The 19,488-nt window shown below is 43.6% G+C and overlaps 1 protein-coding gene across 1 annotated transcript in view; it reads left to right on the top strand.

The window, feature by feature from the left end:
* The window catches only part of CCBE1 (collagen and calcium binding EGF domains 1), a 134,333-nt gene that overhangs the window by 27,715 nt on the left and 87,130 nt on the right, over positions 1–19,488 (top strand). The gene's annotated exons all lie outside the window — the stretch shown is intronic.

Below are 19,488 nucleotides of genomic sequence, written 5' to 3'. Positions count from 1 at the left end.
CAGAACTGCACACAGTTCTCCAGGTTTGGTCTGACCAGTGCCGTATACAATGGGACTATGACATCTTGTGATTTTTTTACAGTGGATTCCATAGCATACTACACTCTGAGCTCCACCCCCAAAGTCTCCAGATATTTTCTAGCCCAGAGCTGGCAACAGTTCCATGCTTAATAGACTAGAACCCGCCCCTCATTCCTCTTCCTCGTTCCAAATAATTCCAAACAAACACAGGTTTTCCCATCACTTATTACCTTATGGGTACCTGGAGATGCTGAGGGTTAAACCTGGGTCCTTCCCCTTGCTAAGCAGACTCTACACCACTGAGCCATGATACTATTTGAGGCTAAACTGAAATTGTCTGTGCTCACAATGTATTTTGCATGATTTTTTCATTGTGGGCTGGCAACAGTTGCTTTGCAGTTTATTTTGGATCCGTCAATGTGCTACCTTTAGTTAAAAAAAAAAATCACAGGGCATCTTTTTTTCAATAGTTCTAAAGAATTCTGTTTTGAGTAAAAATTTGTGGAGTAAGCAGAAATGGGAAATAATGTGTTGTGAGCCGTTTAAGTCTAGACAAGCGGTTTTCAAAGAAAATAAGATGGAGATAAATGTTGTGCCTCTCCAGAAGTGCTGGGATCAGGGAAAATCCTGACCAACAAGCCATTTTCACGCATCTGACATATTCATCAGAGTTCAGACTGCCAAAATTAATACTGGACATGCATGCTGTTCTTTGTGAGACGTCTTATGCCCATAAGTAATATATGGATTGAAACAGCTCGTTTAATACCATCATTGATGTAAGCTTTCTTGTGCTATTGTGCTCTTGTCAAAGGAACAAATGCAAGAAGGGAGGCTTGTCATTAAGTGCTTTTCTAAGATGAATTGCTTTAACCACTACAAATAAACTTGGCTTCACATATCTCAATGTTTATTTTTATTTAAAAAAATACCCCCTCCATAGAAAAAATCCTCCAAGAGGCTTACTATGTCAGAAGGAAAGGAAGGAGGGAGAGAGGCAGGGGAAGAGAAGGAGGGAGCCAGGAAGAAGGAAGGAAGGAAGGAAGCAAGGAAGGAAGGAAGGAAGCAAGGAAGGAAGCAAGGGAGGGAGGGAGGATGAAGGAAGACAGGGAAGGAGAGGTGGAGGGAAAGAAGGAGGGAAGGAGATATAGGAAGGGAGAGAGGGAGGGGGAGGGAGAGAGGGAAGGAAGGAATGAAGGAACTGTGCTCAGTTTTGGGCATAACAACTGAAGAAAGATGTTGAGAAACAAGAGTGTGTATAGAGAAGGGCTACAAAGATGGCAAGGGGTTTAGAAACCAAGTGGTATTCTTATTATTACTATTATTATCATTTTATTTATATCCTGCCTCCCCCCGGAGGCTCGAGGCGGGTTACATAAAACAATCTCATTAAAACAATATCATAAAAGCATGAACCCACAACTAATCCTTAACAACAGAGAAGATGACTAAGAGGTAATATGATCATCGTCATCAAATACTAGAGGGGCTGTCATATAGAAGATGGAGCAGAGTTGTTTTCTGTTGCCCCAGAGGTTTGGACCAGAACCAATGGGTTAAAATTAATTCAAAAGAATTTTCAGCTAAACATCCAGAAGAAGTTCCTGACAGTTAGAGCAGTTCCTCAGTGGAACAGGCTTCCTCAGGAGGTGGTGGGCTCTCCATCTTTGGGAGTTTTTAAGCAGAGGCTGGAGAGCCATCTGACAGAAATGCTGATTTTATGAATTTAGGCAGATTGTGAGTGGGTGGGCAGGAAGGGATGTACCAATCTTTGTCTCTTGTGGCCCTTCCTTTCATACCCAGAGAATTGCTGATTGCCACCGTGGGATGGTAGGTGAATTTCCTCCAGGCCAGATTCTGGAGATATTTGGTGTGTGGGGAAAGGATCATTTTGGCATGAAATTTGGGTCACTGTGGGTAGGCAGGTAGTTGTGAGTTCCTGCACTGTGCAGGGGGTAAGACTAGATGACCCTGGAGAGTCCTTCTATCTCTATGATTTGGTGATTCTAATAAAGTAATCCATGAAGGTTTTATATGTGGATAGAGAGTTTTGACTGTGTGGCTAGGTTTTACCTGTCATGTCCTATAGAGCAATGGTCCTTTGAGAAAAGGATTCCTTTCAACTTTTCACTTTGTAAGTCCTTGCAAGGAAATACAAAGCGTCATTACCACCTCATTCCATGAAATAGAGAAAACACTGCAGTCGTTTCATTAAGTGAGGGAAAATAATGAAAGAAAGAGTTAACCCACAACTGGATGCAGAAGTAGATTGGATGGAGTTATACTGGCTTTGATGAGGGGTGTCTGAGTGCAGCCAAGAAGGCAAAACCAGCGTGGGGAAAAAAAAAAAGAACTCACCTGAATCTTTTGACAAGGACAGAGAGGTTAAGGCACACACGGAAAGTTTTATTGTGTAAATCCAAGAACTGGATGAGTTTATGATGTAATAACCCTGTTTATAACGAGAAGTGTTTTCAATCGTTAATTTAAAATACCGAAGTTCCACACCCCTAACAATAGCGCTTGCATGATTAAACCAAATCCCCTTTAAATTGAAAAAACAAATCACCTAATGGAAAGCAGATGATTTTTTTTTTAAAAAAAAGGTAATGGCTGAAAGTCACGCACATCATTGTGGGAGGGGACTTTTAAAACAGCATCTGTGATTACAAAACACGTTCGAAGCCTGGGCAGGAAACAATCAAGGATGTCTAAAAGTGGTGTGCTCATGCTGGTAACCTGGAGGAAGAGCAGTACACTTCTCTTTAAGTCATCAATTTGAGCCAGCGTGGTATAGTGCTTAAAAGCAGTGACTTCTAATCTGAAGAGCTGGGTTTTATTCCGTGCTTCCCCACATGCAGCCAGCTCGGTGACCTTGGGCTCGCCACAGCACTGATAAAGCTGTTCTGACTGAGCAGGAATATCAGGGCTCTCTCAGCCTCACCTCCCTCACAGGGTTTTTGTCGTGGGGAGAGGAAAGGGAAGGCGAATGTAAGCCCCTTTGAGACTCCTTCGGGTAGAGAAAAGCGGCATATAAGAACCAACTCTTCTTCTTCTTCAGTAATATCAGGGCTCTCTCAGCCTCACCCACCTCACAGGGTGTCTGTTGTGGGGAGAGGAAAGGGAAGGCGACTGTAAGCCATTTGGAGCCTCCTTCGGGTAGAGAAAAGCGGCATCTAAGAACCAACTCTTCTTCTCAGTACAACATAACTGAATGTCTAGTCACCTGCTCACCAGGAACAATGAAAAGGCATCGAGCCCCTTCAGACAACTCAGTATCCAAACATTCTCCAGACATGGTAAATTCTTGCTGCCATAGGTCTCAGTCTAATTTACCATTAATGAAGATTTTTGGGGGGTGAAATGACATAAAATTATAGCTAACCTCACAACTGTCAGCCTCTTTATTATTTTCCCCTCGCCCCTTGTTTACTTAACCTTCTGTAGGCCATTTGTTGAGTGCTGATGCAGTCTTTTTCTCATTATTAGAGGTTCTGAAAGATTCATGGATCGTCCAAGATTTCTTTCTCTTTTTTTGGATACAAATGGAAAATAGAGGGGTAAGGGTATCATGTGTGAAAGTGGGAGGAGGACGCTAACTTCAGGCACTGAAGAAAGATTATTCCTGAGAGGAAACTATTTGAATTCAGGAAGTCTTTCAAAATCAGTGTTTCCCGAGTATCGTGTCCCGAGTATGTTCATAGAAAGAGGTAGCCATGTGGATAGGAAAAGCCCTTGTAATCCAGGGCCATAGCTGCAGAAACCCTGACACCCTCATCATTATACTGTGTAAAATGGGAAGGTTCTACTAATTTTTGTATATTGTGGGCGAGAAAGGAAATTGGGGAAGGATATTGTTAGCTGAGTTGAATGGACGGGAGTAGACGTGCATAGCTTTTACTCATTTGGAGATAAATGTGGTTAAGTTCGGATTCTTTTCTCCCCCTTACTTCCCCCTATTTCAGATTACTCTGTTTAGTGTTTCTCAGCCTTTGGAATGTCCTAGTTGGAATGATACATTTAGCAAATATAAGCAGTTTTAGTAAGCATGCAAAACACACACACACATTTTTTTGAATTACTTGGTATTTATTGTTGTGTTGCTCAATTTCGAAGTGTCTCTGAATGGCTCTTCCTAACAGTCTCGCAGACAACAATAAATCTGAAATAGCATTGTGCATGTTAATTTTTTTATTTCAGTTTTTGCAGCTCCATGAGTTTCTGCTAAGTTCATTTATGTCTTTTTGGCTTTAGTAGAAGCCCGGGGAAATTATGCACAGGAGAAAACCTTGCTGTTACCCTACAAAAACCATCAGTTTTTTTTGGGGACTTCTGCATTTGGCACGTTTTTCCCCATGGAAGCTCCACCTTTGTGTTTTCAATTCTGCATAACACTCACTCCTTCTGGTGGTGAGTGTGCATTTTCCATGTTGTTTCCTCGCTGAGATTGTGGGGTAGTCAACCTGTGGTCCTCCAGATGTCCATGGACTACAATTCCCATGACCCCCTACCAGTGTTTGCTGGCAGGGGCTCATGGGAATTGTAGTCCATGGACAGCTCGACGACCACAGGTTGACTACCCCTGATCTAGACCTACTTTCTTACTAAACTGAAAGAGAAGTGTCAGATTCTTCTGCAGTGGTCTTGCTACAGGCACTTGTCTGTTCTCTTTGAATCCATTCTTTTTGCCAAGTTTCATTCATTCATTGTTTATTGCACATTTGCGTCACCAGCTCAGGTTGGCAAATACTCAAAGATTTTGTAGGTAGAGCCTGAGGGTGGTGGGTTTTGGCGAGGAGTGGGGCTTCAAGGAGTCCACCTTCCAAAGCAGCCATCTTCTCCAGGTGAGTTTATTTTTATCTCCAGGTGAGCCAACACCTCCAGCCGACACCTGGAAGTTGGCAATCCTGTTGCTTATCCAATCCCAACTCATGGTTTCATTGTGGGGCCTTGAACTCTAAAAGCAACAGTAAATTCTTAATTGCCAAAACAGCAAAGGAAGATGGTCTGTTGTCTTTCCTTTCAAAATCTTTGCATTTATTGTCTGTTTCTAATTAAATTTGGGGATTAAGAGTTCCTTTTAAAAAATTAGCTGTTTATAAAGAGGGCATATGGCATAGTGTTGATCTATACCTTTTCTTGTTCACCTTATGGTTATGTTACTTCCCTTTAAGTGTATTCCTTCTTCGTTCCTTTTTAAAAAACAAAAGTTGATTTCTCTTTCTTCTCAATCCACATCTCACTCCCATTTTGGCATTCCCCTTGTTATAGTTTGCTTATTAAAACTCACATGTCTTCTATTTTGTGAAGTTGTGTTTTTTTCTTTTGTTACTTCTTCTGATTGAAATAAATTTAGTCCTTGATATTTATTAGGCTTGTTCTGTTCCTGTATTTACATAAAGGAGAAGAATAAGAAACAAAATGATATCCTTACATTATGTAATGTTCATTTATACTGGGATTATGTCAAAAACAAGATGGAACATGTTCTGATCCTGCCAGGCATGACTTTTATTCATTTAAAACATTTTTATGCTGCCATCCCACCTGATCAGGGCTCCCAAGACAGTTTTAAAACATTAAAACATCAATCAATTTAAAACAATTCAATAAAAACACATAAACAGAATCACCCAAACCAGGGAGGAGTGCTCATAACCTTTATTTAATATAAAATAATTCGGTAAAAAAGCACAAAAACACCAGGGAGGAGGGGTAGTAACTTTTATTGGGGGTATGTCAAACAAAATAAAGTCTTCATCCATTGGTGGAAATAGATGAAGCATTTTGGGGAGGGATTTCCAAAGTTTTAGCACCATGATGTAAGAGTCCCTTTTTTGAGTTGCTGCCTGTTTAGCCTCTGATAGCCAGGACCCTCATGGCAACCAGCAGGGAATGAGGGGGGAGTGAGAACAGTAGGGAGGCCCAGATGACACACAGAGATGTGTATATGTCCCTGCCCAGATGACCTGGAAGTGACTTCCAGATTGTTGAGGTGACACTCTGGTGATTGGGCAAAAAACTCTGTGGTAAATTTGGCTTCTACCATAGTGTTTTTGCTCAAATCATAGAGTGTCACCCCAACCTCCAGAAGTGATAACATCACTTTTGGGTCACATGGCTAGTGACAATGGATCTTCCTCTTTTTCTGGGTGACTTCCCTCACCGTTTGGCTGAGGGGAGGTGGGGCCTGGCAATGAGGAATCCCTGCTTCCATCAGGGGGAGATGTCCTGGCAACCCTAGGAACAACTAAAGTTGAGCCTCCATAGATGACTGGTGTGAGCAGATAGGTTCATATAGGAGAAGGCGAGCTTAAGGTATGTTGATCCCAGTATCAATGCCAGCATCTTGATCTGATCCTGCAAGCAAACTGGGAGCCAGCATAGATGAAACAAGACTGGAGTAATATGGTCCTTGTAACCCACTCCAGGCAGCTATCTGACCACAGCATTCTGTACCAACTGCAGCTTATGGACAGTCTTCAAGGGCAGCCCCACAGCGAGCATATTGTAGTAATTTAATTTAGAGGTTACCGTTGCATATACCACAGTAGCAAGATGTTTTGTGTCCAGGGAGGGCTGAAGCCCAAAACTAGTGAAAGACACTTCTGGTCACTGCTGTTTATCCAGCCCCAAGATGTGAGCTCCTCTTAGGAGGAGTGTAAGCCTTTCCAGAAAAGGGGATAGCCTATTTCCTGGGACAGGCCCCCTCTCCAACACCTTTGTTTTGTCAGGATTAAATTTCATTAGCCCTCCTCCATTCTTAAAGCAAGAGTGCATGTTCAGGATCACATAAGGAAGATTAGTTATGCCTTAATCTTGGGTATGCATTCCTTCCGCGTCAAAATAAGTGTCAGTGTGATGCTGTTGAAGCAGCGAAACCCTGTTGGCTTTTCAAAAGTAGCCTGCACTATAATCTTTCCAATTAGGGCTGCCAATCATAAGGCTATGTTTTTATTACTGCTGTTAGCCAAACGTTTGCTAAATCTCCAGTTATTTGCTGCTGACTATTAATGAACTCTTTTAAAAAAGTCCTGCCTTTCCAGGGACTTCAGTGGGTTTAAAAGGGTATAACTGTGTCAAGGATTATACTGTAAACCAGTGTTTATTAACGGCGTAGCAGGCTTCAACACATGGGTGGCATTCTGCATATGGCCTGCGGAACAATGAATTTGTCAGGCCTATTTTAAATAATATTAAGAGAATTAAACCCTGTTGCTCCTAGATCCTCATTATGGTTATGCATTTGCAGTCTTACACAAATTGCCCTAGAATTAGGAAAACCACGAGAGTCTTCTGGGATGACAGATATTCTGTTGGCCGCAGTGTAATGTTTAGGAGAGCAGCAATATGTTTGCAGTGTTTTCTCAGACCTACTCTTTCTCCTTCATTATAGATTTATATCACTAAATTGTATTTAAAATAAATTATTTGGAATAAAATGTATGAAAAAACTGTCAGTCTTGTATGTTTTTTTTAATAATTTATTTGTTTTTTATTGTATATGAAGCGCTTACAGAAAGATGAAAAGAAAAAGAAACAACCAGCTAGCAAAATAATTATTGATACATGTAAGGGTATAGTCTGTTATTATCTTAAGAAGTATATAATCAGTTCCCATCACATATTAGTCCTAACCTAAAAGTTACTGCTGTCTTTCTTAGCAAAGTAATTATTGATACATATGAGAATATAATCTGTTATTATCTTAAGTAATATATAGTCAGTTCCCATCGTATGTTAGCCCTAACCTAAAAGTTGCTGCTGTCTTTCTTAGGAATGTTAATGAACCTTGTATGTTAATGAACCTCATGACTATGTTCGTGTAGAAAATGACCCTTGCTATATGGTACTAAACCAGGGGTCCCCCAATTTGGTGGTCATGGGTGACAGGACACATTCTGACCTCTTTCATAGAGCTCATCAATAAGGTTTCTGCGCTTTGTGGCAGCACTCAAAAGCTCCACAGAATTTCATTACTTTTACATTAAAATCTTGTGATTCAGGCACCGCGTCGAATGTGTTCCATTTTCTGCACATTTTGTGAATCCTGAGAAAACACAATTCCCTCTCCCCCGCCCCTTGGGAGGGAATCCACAGTAACCTAAAGTGGAAGCTCAAAAGTCACATTGGCTTCTTCCACTATTGCCCCCCAAATGATGGTTGAGATCTGCCCGATGCTGTGTCTCCACCCCTCTCTACTTTCTGAACAGGATTGCGTTAAAATGCAGTCCCAAAGCAGCACAAGCACAACACGCACAAACACACTGCCTCCCCAATCTTCCCCTTCAGCAAGACTGACCCTTCAACAGAAAACGTTTTGTAAATTTCAGGCAGGGAAACAGAGTCCTGGTCAATTTCATGCAGGGAAGCTAAGAACATTGTTAATTTCATCCAGCAGCCTCTCATGGCTTTCTCCAGGAATCTCCGACCTAAGGTAACAACTGAGGCTTTAAAAAAATTAAAAATTTCTGATGACACAGAATGCTTGCCTGAAGTGACACTCTTAAAACAAAGCTGCAAGCAGGTAGCATTTTCCCCAAACTGTCTTTGAATCTGCATTGCTCCCGAGAAGGCCGGGCAGGGACAGGGGGAGGGGGTGAGATGCACAGCATATGGATGCCATTATGTTATTACTTTATTCCAAAATGGAAGGGAGGCAAGGCAGGAGCCAGGAATGCTGACTCTCCTGACGGAAGTGTAAAATACAAGCCACAAGCGGACTCCTGGATGGTGCTGGAGAAAACCACAAATGTAGAATGCCAGGTGCAAAACCCAGTTTGGCACCCAGAAGTCAAGGCGGCAAGAACACACCGGCAGATAACAGAAATGGCCCAAGTATTTTCAGAAATGGGGCCCATGCGGAACTCTTGCCAAGCAAGGCTTCTGATTGGCTATTGGAAATCTGATTAAAATAACGCTATTTCAGCAGCAGCAATCTTAGTGATGTTTTTTGTTCTCTTTCATTCCTCTTTCCCAGTGTGTTTTTAAAATTACTAAAATTCTTAAATGATTTGTTATTGTGCAGAAGTCCGGAAATGAGAAGAAATGTCAGGATGAACCTATCACTCAAGCTTGGAATCTATTCCCGCAGCAATTTGTAGGGATTTGTCATTTTTTAAAAAAGCGGCCAGTAGGGAAGTAGATACATCTCAAAATGTAATTAAAGTCCACTTAGAAGGCTTAATTGGAGGCTTGGGTTTTACAATGTTAATTCCAAGGCTTAGAATTTAGAAGGATTTCACTGTGAAAGATTAAATAAATCCCAGCTTCATTTTGACAATTATTTTGCTTTCAAACAGGTCATATGGTTCCCTTTTGGAAGCCTAATTAGGAGGGTTTGTTAAAGCTGCGTTTTTAAAATAACCTTAATTCCTGGCGCATTTGCTTGTGAGCAGATGAGGTCTTGGTTTCTCATTCAGATTTGCCACCTAGTTATACTTCTAATAGTGTTAGCCTGAGAGACTTTACTGGACTAGTGAGATTTATATAATTTATTTGTGTTTCTAAAACTAGCCGAATTCTGGGCTTGCGGAATCCCTGAAGTGGTATAAAAGTCAAGAGCTGAAAACACAACTAGCAACTTTAGAGGGAAAAGCCATAGCTGCTGCTTTAAAGGCCGATATTTTCACCTTTGGTCTGTGGTAAACTTCTTTACTTGATGGTGAATTCCTGCTTTTTAAAAAAGACAGCAGACAAACTCCCCGAAGTATAGGCACTCTGAAAACACTCTGGCCGATTCCACATGGGCAGAAAAGGCCGAAAGGACACTCATATGGAAGGGGGGCTAATCCCTGCTTCCACATGACGCAACCACTGGGCTGGCCTCCTCCTGGGCCTGCCATGAATTGGGTCTCATTTGCCCCAGGCTAAGGGAATGCGGAAGAATCTGTGTTCCCTTAGCCTGCTGCGAGGGTCAAGGGGCCAGTCCCGTGGCAGGTCCATTTGAATGGGAAGAGCCAGGTCTGCAAGGACCAGCAACTTCCCCAACCCCTAACGGAGACAGGGAGGGGGTAAACAATGCCCCGGTCAGCTGAGCCTTAAAAAATTTTTTTGGGAAGGTGCAAAGTAACCCCCCATGTGGCGGAACCTGCTTGCCACCACTGCATTTCCCAGGGGACACACTTCAGTGGGGGGACGAGATTTATATGCTGTCCTTCCCCAAGGGCTCAGGGTGGCTTACAATAGTTCCATTTTACAATAAATTAAAATTCCAACATTTAAAATGGATAACTTACATTTTAAAACATTCCCAAAATTCACTGCCATTTCTGTATTCAGAGAGGAAGGAGAATGAATTGCCTCGTTAGTACATCGAGTGCATGCTCAGTTATCTCTGATTATGTCCAGGCATCCTCCGTTTATGTGGGAGGCCAGCTTTGTTGATGGTTTACATTTCGCCCTCAGCCATAGGCCTGGCAGAGACAGTTCTGTTTTACAGGCCCTGCGGAGCGGTTTTAAGCCTCTCAGGGCCCTGATCTCACTTGGGAGGACGTCCACAAGGCTGGCGCCAGGGCTAAAAATGCCCTGGCTCTGGCTGAAGCCAGTGTTATATCCCTGAGGCCAAGGACCTTGAGCAAGTTCTCAGTGCTCGAGAATAATTGTCTCTTATGAAGGTTACGGTATTATTTTCAATATAGTGCTAACCACAGTGGGCCGTTGTGGTTAGGAAGGATCTCTCTCCCACCCCCTAAGAACATTTTAATCCTCTGTAACTCTGTTGGCCATTCTCCATTTCTTCTATTAAGTCACCGGATTCCCCATAGCGAGTGTACATTTGTAATTTCATAGGTATATGCGTAATCGGTATCATGTGGGCTACATGCAATGTGTTTTCAGAAGGCTTAGCACTGGAGTCATGAGTTGCAGCGAGGACAGATTGTTCTCCTGTGGTATTAAAAAATCCGCTGGTGAGGCTTTAGCTGAGCTCTCATTGTTGAACTCAGAGGCATCCTCCGGGGAAGATAAGCCGGGTACATTAACCCCAGCTATCTAAACCAGGGCCGATTCCGCACACGTTGGATAATGCACTTTCGGTGTCCTTTTGCAGCTGGATTTTCCTGTGCAGAACTTCTAAAGTGCATTGAAAGTGCATTATCTAACGTGTGCAGAATGGGCCCAGGGGTGGTCAAACTGCGGCCCTCCAGATGTCCATGGACATCTGGAAGGCTACAGTTTGACTACCCCTGATCTAAAGGGTTCTGCTTGATCAATATTATGACTAGCCGTGGACCGTTTGTACCTTTGGTCCTTTCATTTCTCACTCTAGATTTTGAGCAATTCATTACCAGGCCTTCTTCAGAACGGTAATGTGAGAAGGAATGTAAGAGTCTACGTTTTCCCACTACTGATCTCGCAAGCAATGCTGTATCATCAGCATATAATAGTGCTGGCAATTTAAGGGAGAAATACGATGTATCAAGTATTCCTGGGAGAGGCCTTTTGCGGTGTTCCTTTGGCAAAGTGATTGATGCATTACATCCAAACCAGATTTTCTGGACCAGTGAATCGGAGGTCTGCTTCACATGCTTTGGAGGTTAGCAGACACACATCTGTGTATCATGTAGTTATGTCCTGCCATGCTGGGCCTTATTTTCGTAACACTCACTTTAGGGGATAAATTTCCCATGGTTCCACTTGAACTGTGTGCAGAGGGCCTTTAGCAAGGACAACGTGTTTGTGTGTGTGTGTGTGTGGGGGGGGGGGGTGGTTATTTCTGGCCCAAACACGATGAGACACAGCGAAATCCAATCACAGACCTTACTGTGTTGTTGCTGTTGTTTTTAATAAAAAAGCCATGGGGTGGAGGTTGATTCTATTGGAGATGAGCGCTGGGAGAGGGGTTTTTAAACCCTTTCTCCTAATGGTTTCCTGATGCAAGTTGCCCCTTCCCCCAAACTGCTGTCTTCCGTCTTGGGAGAAACATACAGATATATGGTAGTAATTGTATGTCTTCCTCTATATGGGGAATAGCAGTTTGGGGAGGAGGAGAATTGCAGTTGAAAAACAGCATCAAGCCAAGGGATGGATCCAACGGCCCTCAAGCCACAAGTTGTTCAGATTTCATGTCTCCCACGCTGGCTACCTGTACGGCAGGGGTAGTCAACCTGTGGTCCTCCAGATGTCCATGGACTACAATTCCCATGAGCCCCTGCCAGCAAATGCTGGCAGGGGCTCATGGGAATTGTAGTCCATGGACATCTGGAGGACCACAGGTTGACTACCCTTGCTGTAGGGGGTCGGGAGGGGTAGGGTTGGCGATCCATGTAGGGAAACTCCTGGAGATTTGGGGATTGAGCCTGGAGAAATCAGGGACTTCAGTGTGGATATTGCTGAATTCAGATCAATTTGAACCCGGGTCTTCCTCTATTCCCTCCCAATTGAAACAGAAAGTGTTCAGCACTTGATTGGGGAAGCTCAAAATTGGGAGGGGTGCCAGTTGCAGCGGGAGTCTCTTTCTTTTCTTGAATGGGGGGTGGGGAGGGATACAGTAGAGGAGGGGGAATAAATCCAAGAGGCAAATCTCTGCTGAGAGAAATTAGGGCTTCTGGAGTGCAGTCGCTTCAAGACAAGCCTTGCAAATGGGTTTTGCTGATGCTGGGTTTTCAAATATCGAGGGTTATATCCACTTCTGGATATTGCGGGGGAAAGGTAGGGTCACTGCAGATCGATCATGGATGTTGCAGAGGGAAAATTTAAAATGCCCCAAATCAAAATGGAAATCGAATTCAGTGTAGAATTCGAACTGGGACTAGGTAAAAACCTCGTGCGGACTACACCCGGATGTCTGCAGTCCAAAGATGAGCTGCAATTCCAGGGAATCCCCAGGTCCTACCTGGAGGTTGGCATCACTACCTCCAGGGAAGGGTGGGGTATAAATGTAAAAATAAATGAAATAAATGAAATAAATGAAACTGGGTCAAAAGGTGGTAGGAAGTGTTCTAAATAAATATAAAACAAAGCCTCAGAGTAAACTAATTTTCCTCATTGCATGTGAGCACAGTACATAAAAGATAGGCATAGATGTCACAGATTACAGGGGCACTACACATGCATGCAGAATATTGGCATACAGACACTCTGTTTGGTGTAGTGTTTAGGAATGCGGACTTCTAATCTGGCGAGCCGGGTTTGATTTCCCCGCACCCCCACATGCAACCAGCTGGGTGACCTTGGGCTCGCCACGGCTCTGATAAAACGGTTCTGACTGAGGAGGAATATCCGGGCTCTCTCAGCCTCACCTACCTCACAGGGTGTCTGTTGTGGGGAGAGGAAAGGGAAGGAGAATGTAAGCCACTTTGAGCCTCCTTCAGGGAGAGAAAAGCGGCATATAAGAACCAACTCTTCTTCTTCTTCAGTAACATCAAGGCTCTCTCAGCCTCACCTCCCTCACAGGGTGTCTGTTGTGGGGAGAGGAAAGGGAAGGAGAATGTAAGCCACTTTGAGACTCCTTCGGGTAGAGAAAAGCGGCATATAAGAACCAACTGTTCTTCTTCATCTAATAAGTGAAACAGTTCTTGGGATTGGGCCATAAGAGTTTAAAAATCTGTCAATGACACTGCGCTATAAATTATCTCTGTAAAAGTTTTGTTTGTTATTCTCTTGCATGACGCTGGGGATTGACTTTGGCAAATACTTATTTGACCACAGAAAAATGTATGCTTGGGCCAGCATATGGTATGTATCGTGCAGGAGCAGGGAATGTTTACTGCTGTACTTGAAGGCCATTATTCATAAGATGTCATAACAGCCTTTGCTAGCTATCGAGCGCCGCGATAGTCCAGTTGCATGGAAGGATGTGGCGTGAAAAATATACTGGAACGAGAGAAAGTATTCTGTACAGTGATTAAGTATATGACTATAACATACAATTGGCACCCACTTCAAAGTGTCCTTCCATGTATCTTCTGGAGAGTATTTCTTTAAATTTATTTATTTATTTATTTATTTATTGTATTTATATACCGCCCTTCCCGAAGGCTCAGGGCGTTTTACATGAAAGAAGAAAATGATACAATGAAACAAGAAAATGAAACAAGAAAATGATACAGGTAACTCCATTTGTAGTAACAAAAAGGTGATAACAACAATGACATTAACATAATAACAACAATAACATTTAAGAACGGTGGAAACTGCAAAGAGCATCAGCTCAACTCATACTGAGGCCCAGTGAATTGGGCAGATTTGTAGTGGTCATCGTAAGAGGGAGGCTTGGGGGTCAATGGAAGGTGATTGGTTTAGGTCGACCTCAATCAAATGTCGGGCAGAGGAGCTACCCTTTGCAGGCCCTGCGGAACTGTTCCAGCTCCGTCACGGCCCTGATCTTCTCTGGGATAATTAAAATAATGTTTAATCCAGAAGAGAGAGTCTGTGGCTTGTTGGTAGAGCACCTTTTGACATGTGGAAGGTTCCAGGTTCAACCCCTGCCATCGCCATGAAGAAGAAGGAGGAGGAGGAAAAGGAGGAGTTGTTTTTTATACCCCGCTTTTCATTACTTGAAGCAGCTTACCATCACCTTCCTTTCTTCTCCCCACAACAGACACCCTGTGAGGTGGGTGAGGTTGAGAGAACCTGCTCGGTGAGAACAGTTTTAATAGGACTGTGACTAGCCTGAGGTCACCCAGTTGGCTGCATGTGGAAGAGGAGTGGGGAATCAAACCCAGCTCTCCAGATTAGAAGCAGCCACTCTTAACCCCTACAACCAAGCTGGCTCTTAACACAAGTTAGATTTGCCAGTAGGTGCTGCGGAAGACCTCCTTCCAGGACTGTGGAGAGCCGATGCTCATCTGAGGAGACAGTATTGACTTTCATAAACCACGGCTCTGAGTCAGTATCAGGCAGCTTCATGTGGTATTTACTGATGTAAATTCAGGCTAAGTAATCTTGGCATGATTGCTACGAATTAGTAGTGCTGCTACAAGGATAGGCATTATTGTATATGGTTCGTGCTGGACTACTAGTTCAAATTATTGACATCAACTACACATTCTGCTTCCGTCCCAGTAACTAACCCTTTTCTGAATCTTCTCAGGTTGTCTTACACTGATCACTGCGGCACAGCACGCTTACCATGGCAATATAATTTTAAAAACAGCATCGATATTCTCAGAGCATGAGAAATTGCTGCAGAAAGACAGGGTGGAAAAGTTCAGTGGGATATCCGATGCTTCAGTTTTTGCTCCGGAGATAAAACGTGATCTCTTGCTTTGCACGGAGAGCTGCACTCTTTAATCAGGTTTGTGGGTACACTGATTGTTTAAAGCAAGCCAGTGCTATTTGTGAGCCACCAGGAGGAAAACAGCCTGCCAGGCCTCTCTGGCAGTCCCCCAGAAGCCCAGTAAAACCCTCTGGTTCCGTTCCATCCTCGTCTGGCTCCGTGAGAACATTGGCAGTGGGAATGTTCGTCGTTTGGCAGGTCACAATGTCCATGGCTGGGGGACTTTGTTCAGCTTGGTGGTCACGAAGTTCGAAGGTCGGACATTAAGCTTTAGGGCAGTAGTCCCCAACCTTTTTATCACCGCTTTAGGGGATTAATTAGAGAAGGCATATTTTAATTGGTGGCGGTGAGGCTGAAATACACCATCGCTTAACTCTTGGAGTCAATTTGGCTTCTGCGTGTGACTGTAACGGAGAACGAGAAGGAAAAAGTTTGAAAATGTTTTCCTTGTAGCCAAGAGTGAGAGCTGTTGCCGTTCTTCCTTTGGCTTGGCAGCTCCAGGTGGGGCCTAGAGATCTCCCAAAATTAAAACTGACCTCCAGCCTATAGGGATCAGTTCCCCCGAAGGAAATGGCAGCTTTGAATGGTGGCCTTTGAGGTATCATACCTTGCGATCTTCTACTCTCCTTAAACCCTGTTCTCTCCAAGAACTCCCTAAGGTTGCCAGCTCTGGGTTGAGAAGTACTTGGAGATTTCAGGTATGGAGGCTGAGAAGGATGGGGTTTGGGGAGGGGAGGGCTTTCAATGGGATATACTGGGACATTCCTGGAGATGTTGGGGGTGGAGCTAGAATTGCTAACCTCCACATGGTGGCTTGGAGGTTTCTTGCTTGGAGATCTCTTGCTATCACGACTGATCCCCAAGCAACAGTTCCCCTTCCAAAGCAGCCATTTTATCTCGATGAATGGATCACCGTTGCTTGGGAATCGGTTGTAATAGCAGGAGATCTCCAAGCAACCCCACGGAGGTTAGCAACTTTAGTTCCACCCCTAATATCTCAGGAATTTCCCAATCTAAATTTGGCAGCCCTGTTCTTTCTCAATCCTAAAGAAAATTCTCAGCATTAAAGATTGGGTTATATGCAAATATTTTTTTTCATTTAAGGCAAGTGATTAATCGACTAAAAATTAAACAGGGTGGTAGCAGTGTGCATTGGCATGGATCTCTGGAAGATCTTTAGGAACAATGGCACCATTATACTGACTATCTTGCTAAATAGAAGGCTAGAACAATGTTAATCTGATGGTTAACACTGCTATTGGGGGGGAGGAGAGGGGGGCTCAGGGATCAATGAAAAACTATGTATTCAACAACTTCTTTTTCTTTATGTCTATCTAAGTGATATATAAATAAAAGAAAAGAAAAGAAACATTAATGGGATGTAGCACAGTTCCTCATGCACAAGATGTTACACAGTACTTAGCACTGTTCATCCTATATCAGGGGTGGTCAAACGGTGGCCATCCAGATGTCCATGGACTACAATTCCCATTTGCGGGCAGGGGCTCATGGGAATTGTAGTCCATGAACATCTGGAGGACCACAGGTTGACTACCCCTGCTATATAGCACGGTGCCCAGAAATAGGTTGTATAAAATGTTGCACAAGAGGAAGTGCAAATGGGGGTACAATAAGGATGACTCGATGCATGTAGCTTCTGCATTCTTTTTCCTGCATCCCCATCTGTGCAAGAGCTGTAGCACAAACAGATATTTCATGCTGGGCCCAACACAGTTTTTCCTCCTCGGCTCGAGACTCCAATTTCAAACAGAAAAGGAAAGCCCTTCATGGTGTTCTCGTACAAGGGAGCCTCGAAAGTTCCATCTCTGTGTCCTAATTGTTTAAAGATGCTGGAAATGCCTTGTGAACAGTCGAAACATATTTCAAACAGAGCCATTGTAGTGGAAAACCACTCAGCGATTTGATTAAAAATTTTGGATTAACTAACTCAGTCTGTGTCATCTGCTTTACACCCACTTTTTATTTGTGTATTTTACTAACCTTGGCTTAAATCGGGGGGAAAAAAAATCCAGATTTATCAGTGGATTACACAATTCAGAAAAAGCAAATAAATCTGTCATATTACCCTGTCCCTTCCCCTCTTATCTTCCATTGTTTATCCTTGGTTTATGTTCCCTTCAAATCTGAACAAGAATAAGTCAAAAGAAGTGCAGATTGATGATAAAGATCAGAACCGCCTCTACATATAGCATTCAGGGTAGTTTTTAATTAAAGTTATAAATATTGTACAGTATTTTTGAGCCATCGTCATTCCTGGTTTGAGTTAGGCCACCTATGGGCAGTTTTGTTGACTTTGCCTGCTTTGTAAGATATGAAGTAGGATAGGTCATCAGGGGAGGGGCCAACTCAGTAGCAGACCATCTGCTTGGCCTGCAGAAAGCCCAGAGTACAATCCCTGACATTTCCAATCAAAAGGACAAGGAAGTTTTTGATGTGAAAGACTTCTGCCTGAGACACCAGAGGTAAAGGTAAAGGTATCCCCCTGTGCAAGCACCGAGTCATGTCTGACCCTTGGGGTGACGCCCTCTAGCGTTTTCATGGCAGACTCAATACGGGGTGGTTTGCCAGTGCCTTCCCCAGTCATTACCGTTTTACCCCCCAGCAAGCTGGGTACTCATTTTACCGACCTCGGAAGGATGGAAGGCTGAGTTAACCTTGAGCCGGCTGCTGGGATCGAACTCCCAGCCTCATGGGCAAAGTTTTCAGATGGCTGCCTTACCACTCTGCGCCACAAGAGGCCCTGAGACACCAGAGAGCCCACCCCAAAGGATGATGGCCATTGGCTTGTATTAGTGAGTCCTACATGTCCTGTGAGGAACCACTGGTTTGTAGCGGCAGCTCTGAAGCTGAACACATGAACAAGCATTGAACCGTCATGTGCTGAATCAGACCATCTGTCCATAGAAATCAGCAGCATCTACTCAGGCAGATAGAAGATTTCCTGGATAGATTCATATCGCCTACTATCTGGTCCTTAACTGAAGATTGAACCTGGGACTTTCTGCATGCCAAGCAGATGCTCTACCTCTGGGCTCACCACGGCACTGATAAAACTGTTCTGACCGAGCAGGAATATCAGGGCTCTCTCAGCCTCACCCCACCCCATAGGGTGTCTGTTGTGGGGAGAGGAAAGGGAAGGCGACTGTAAGCCGCTTTGAGCCTCCTTCGGGTAGGGAAAAGCGGCACATAAGAACCAACTCTTCTTCTTCTTCTCCAGTAATATCAGGGCTCTCTCAGCCTCACCCACCTCACAGGGTGTCTGTTGTGGGGAGAAGAAAGGGAAGGCGACTGTAAGCCGCTTTGAGCCTCCTTCGGGTAGGGAAAAGTGGCACATAAGAACCAACTCTTCTTCTTCTTCTTCTCCAGTAATATCAGGGCTCTCTCAGCCTCACCCACCTCACAGGGTGTCTGTTGTGGGGAGAAGAAAGGGAAGGCGACTGTAAGCCGCTTTGAGCCTCCTTCGGGTAGGGAAAAGCGGCACATAAGAACCAACTCTTTTTCTTCTTCTTCGGTGCCATGGCCCCTCCCCGAAGCTGAGCAGCCATCTGCAGGTATGCCATGCCTCTGGATTTCCTGAACTAGACAGGGGGTTGGACTTTTCCCACTATGGCTCTTGAGCTTATACAGCTGCATATAAACCAGGTCAGCTCTGATGGCTGTGAGAACTTTTTGGAAGAATCAAATGTTCCAAAATAAGACTGTAATGGAAACCTCTCTATACCTTTTCCCATTGTGAGATAAATTTTCCCTCCCCAAAAGAAAGCTCCCTGTCCTTGACTGATTTGATGTGGCTTTTTTTCAGCCTTGGGAACATCAGGAAAAGGGTAAAGCTACTTTTTAATGCAACGCTTCAGCCAGAATGGCACTGAGACTCTTTCAAACAAACAAGTCAGAGATTCTATTTACAAAAAGAGGAGGGATGTTGGAATGGAAGAAACACTTTCCTTTTGACAAATCCGGTGTTCAGTTTATAGTCCTAAAGTTACAGGCTGTTCTTAGTTGTTCAGATGTTTTCTTATTGATGTCAATTCCTTTTACATCGAGAGGTTTCCTTATTGTGTTTATTCTCCAAACATCTTGTTTTTTGTTTTTTTACTTTTATCTTAACTCTTTGAAGTTCACCTGAACTTCCCTAGTTCCTAGAAAGTGGACAATCTCAGCTTGGGCCAAAACTTTCTATCTTCCTGGACAAATTAGTATCCCACTACTTTCTGAGGTGACTAGAG

This window comes from Paroedura picta, chromosome 7 (assembly GCF_049243985.1).
Source record: "Paroedura picta isolate Pp20150507F chromosome 7, Ppicta_v3.0, whole genome shotgun sequence".
NCBI classification, from domain to species: domain Eukaryota; kingdom Metazoa; phylum Chordata; class Lepidosauria; order Squamata; family Gekkonidae; genus Paroedura; species Paroedura picta.
Note: the sequence above shows the minus strand (reverse complement) of the source record. Positions and strands in the feature narration are given on the sequence as shown.